Source organism: Humulus lupulus, chromosome 4, assembly GCF_963169125.1.
Source record: "Humulus lupulus chromosome 4, drHumLupu1.1, whole genome shotgun sequence".
Lineage (NCBI taxonomy): Eukaryota > Viridiplantae > Streptophyta > Magnoliopsida > Rosales > Cannabaceae > Humulus > Humulus lupulus.
In genome coordinates this window covers 372,579-376,991 of record NC_084796.1, presented here as the reverse complement: position 1 = coordinate 376,991, position 4,413 = coordinate 372,579, and positions in this window count along the sequence as shown.

Genomic DNA, 4,413 nt, shown 5'->3' with positions numbered 1-4,413 from the left:
GGAGCCCTTGGCAGCTGCCTAGGAGATTTGGCCTGATAGGTCAATTTTTTTGTTTGGATAAATTAGGACCACAATTCTTAGTCAATAATAGCCCTATAAAATATTATTGAGATGGGAAAAGGTTCAAAAAAATTAGAACTTGTTAGAGAGAAATATGAGAGAATTACGAGAACGCTTCGGAGCCCTAGGCAGCTGCCAAGGAGATTTGGCCAGAAAGGTCAATTTTTTTGTTTGATTGAATTAGGACCCCAATTCAAGGTCAATAATAGCCGTATATAATATTATTGAGATGGGAAAAGGTTCAAAAAAATTAGAACTTGTTAGAGAGAAATATGAGTGAATTACGAGATCACTTCGGTGCCCTAGGCATTTGCCAAGGAGATTTGGCCTGAAAGGTCAATTTTTTAGTTTGGTTGAATTAGGACCCTAATTCATGGTAAATAATAGCCCTATATAATATTATTGAGAAGGGAAAAGGTTCAAAAATATTAGAGCTTGTTAGAGAAAAATATGAGTGAATTACGAAATCGCTTCGGAGCCCTAGGCAGCTGCCTAGGAGATTTGGCCTGAAAGGTCAATTTTTTTGTTTGGTTGAATTAGGACCCCAATTCATAGTCAATAATAGCCCTATATAATATTATTGAGATGGGAAAAGGTTCAAAAAAACTTAGAGCATGTTAAATAGAAATATGAGTGAATTACGAAATCGCTTCGGAGCACTAGGCAGCTGCCAAGGAGATTTGGCGTGAAAGGTCAATTTTTTTGTTTGGATGAATTAGGATCCCAATTCATGGTCTATAATAGCCCTATAAAATATTATTGAAGTGTGAAAAGGTTCAATTAGAGCTTGTTAGGGAGAAATATGAGTGAATTACGAGATCGCTTCGGAGCCCTAGGCAGCTGCCTAGGAGATTTGGCCTGAAAGGTCAATTTTTTTGTTTTGTTAAATTAGGACCCCAATTCATGGTCAATAATAGCCCTATATAATAATATTGAGATGGGAAAAGGTTCAAAAAAATTAGAGCTTGTTAGAGAGAAATATGAGTGAATTACGAGATCGCTTCGGAGCCCTAGGCAGCTGCCTAGGAGATTTGGCCTGGTAGGTCAATTTTTTTGTTTGGATGAATTAGGTCCGCAATTCTTAGTCAATAATAGCCCTATAAAATATTATTGAGATGGGAAAAGGTTAAAAAAAATTAGAGCTTGTTAGAGAGAAATATGAGAGAATTACGAGAACGCTTCGGAGCCCTAGGCAGCTGCCTAGGAGATTTGGCCAGAAAGGTCAATTTTTTTGTTTGATTGAATTAGGACCCCAATTCATGGTCAATAATAGCCGTATATAATATTATTGAGATGGGAAAAGGTTCAAAAAAACTTAGAGCATGTTAAATAGAAATATGAGTGAATTACGAAATCGCTTCGGAGCACTAGGCAGCTGCCAAGGAGATTTGGCGTGAAAGGTCAATTTTTTTGTTTGGATGAATTAGGATCCCAATTCATGGTCTATAATAGCCCTATAAAATATTATTGAAGTGTGAAAAGGTTCAATTAGAGCTTGTTAGGGAGAAATATGAGTGAATTACGAGATCGCTTCGGAGCCCTAGGCAGCTGCCTAGGAGATTTGGCCTGAAAGGTCAATTTTTTTGTTTTGTTAAATTAGGACCCCAATTCATGGTCAATAATAGCCCTATATAATAATATTGAGATGGGAAAAGGTTCAAAAAAATTAGAGCTTGTTAGAGAGAAATATGAGTGAATTACGAGATCGCTTCGGAGCCCTAGGCAGCTGCCTAGGAGATTTGGCCTGGTAGGTCAATTTTTTTGTTTGGATGAATTAGGTCCGCAATTCTTAGTCAATAATAGCCCTATAAAATATTATTGAGATGGGAAAAGGTTAAAAAAAATTAGAGCTTGTTAGAGAGAAATATGAGAGAATTACGAGAACGCTTCGGAGCCCTAGGCAGCTGCCTAGGAGATTTGGCCAGAAAGGTCAATTTTTTTGTTTGATTGAATTAGGACCCCAATTCATGGTCAATAATAGCCGTATATAATATTATTGAGATGGGAAAAGGGTCAAAAAAATTAGAGCTTGTTAGAGAGAAATATGAGTGAATTACGAGATCACTTCGGTGCCCTAGGCATCTGCCTAGGAGATTTGGCCTGAAAGATCAATTTTTTAGTTTGGTTGAATTAGGACCCCAATTCATGGTAAATAATAGCCCTATATAATAATATTGAGATGGGAAAAGGTTCAAAAATATTAGAGCTTGTTAGAGAGAAATATGAGTGAATTACGAGATCGCTTCGGAGCACTAGGCAGCTGCCTAGGAGATTTGGCCTGATAGGTCAATTTTTTTGTTTGGATGAATTAGGACCGCAATTCTTAGTCAATAATAGCCCTATAAAATATTATTGAGATTGGAAAAGGTTCAAAAAAATTAGAGCTGGTTAGAGAGAAATATGAGAGAATTACGAGAACGCTTCGGAGCCCTATGCAGCTGCCTAGGAGATTTGGCCAGAAAGGTCAATTTTTTTGTTTGATTGAATTAGGACCCCAATTCATGGTCAATAATAGCCGTATATAATATTATTGAGATGGGAAAAGGGTCAAAAAAATTAGAGCTTGTTAGAGAGAAATATGAGTGAATTACGAGATCACTTCGGTGCCCTAGGCATCTGCCTAGGAGATTTGGCCTGAAAGGTCAATTTTTTTGTTTGGTTGAATTAGGACCCCAATTCATGGTAAATATTAGCCCTATATAATATTATTGAGATGGGAAAAGGTTCAAAAATATTAGAGCTTGTTAGAGAAAAATATGAGTGAATTACGAAATCGCTTCGGAGCCCTAGGCAGCTGCGTAGGAGATTTGGCCTGAAAGGTCAATTTTTTTGTTTGGTTGAATTAGGACCCCAATTCATAGTCAATAATAGCCCTATATAATATTATTGAGATGGGAAAAGGTTCAAAAAAACTTAGAGCATGTTAAATAGAAATATGAGTGAATTACGAAATCGCTTCGGAGCCCTAGGCAGCAGCCAAGGAGATTTGGCGTGAAAGGTCAATTTTTTTGTTTGGATGAATTAGGATCCCAATTCATGGTCTATAATAGCCCTATAAAATATTATTGAAGTGTGAAAAGGTTCAATTAGATCTTGTTAGGGAGAAATATGAGTGAATTACGAGATCGCTTCGGAGCCCTAGGCAACTGCCTAGGAGATTTGGCCTGAAAGGTCAATTTTTTTGTTTGGTTAAATTAGGACCCCAATTCATGGTCAATAATAGCCCTATATAATAATATTGAGATGGGAAAAGGTTCAAAAAAATTAGAGCTTGTTAGAGAGAAATATGAGTGAATTACGAGATCACTTCGGAGCCCTAGGCAGCTGCCTAGGAGATTTGGCCTGAAAGGTCAATTTTTTAGTTTGGTTGAATTAGGACCCCAATTCAAGGGAAATAATATACCTATATAATATTATTGAGATGGTAAAAGGTTCAAAAAAATTAGAGCTTGTTAGAGAGAAATATGAGTGAATTACGAGATCGCTTCGGAGCCCTAGGCAGCTGCTTAGGAGATTTGGCCTGAACGGTCAATTTTTTTGTTTGGTTGAATTAGGACCCCAATTCATGGTCAATAATGGCCCTATATAATATTATTGAGATGGGAAAAGGTTCAAAAAAGTTAGAGCTTGTTAAAGAGAAATTTGAGTGAATTACGAGATCGCTTCGGAGCCCTTGGCAGCTGCCTAGGAGATTTGGCCTGATAGGTCAATTTTTTTGTTTGGATAAATTAGGACCGCAATTCTTAGTCAATAATAGCCCTATAAAATATTATTGAGATGGGAAAAGGTTCAAAAAAATTAGAGCTTGTTAGAGAGAAATATGAGAGAATTACGAGAACGCTTCGGAGCCCTAGGCAGCTGCCTAGGAGATTTGGCCAGAAAGGTCAATTTTTTTGTTTGATTGAATTAGGACCCCAATTCAAGGTCAATAATAGCCGTATATAATATTATTGAGATGGGAAAAGGGTCAAAAAAATTAGAACTTGTTAGAGAGAAATATGAGTGAATTACGAGATCACTTCGGTGCCCTAGGCATTTGCCTAGGAGATTTGGCCTGAAAGGTCAATTTTTTAGTTTGGTTGAATTAGGACCCTAATTCATGGTAAATAATAGCCCTATATAATATTATTGAGATGGGAAAAGGTTCAAAAATATTAGAGCATGTTAGAGAAAAATATGAGTGAATTACGAAATCGCTTCGGAGCCCTAGGCAGCTGCCTAGGAGATTTGGCCTGAAAGGTCAATTTTTTTGTTTGGTTGAATTAGGACCCCAATTCATAGTCAATAATAGCCCTATATAATATTATTGAGATGGGAAAAGGTTCAAAAAAACTTAGAGCATGTTAAATAGAA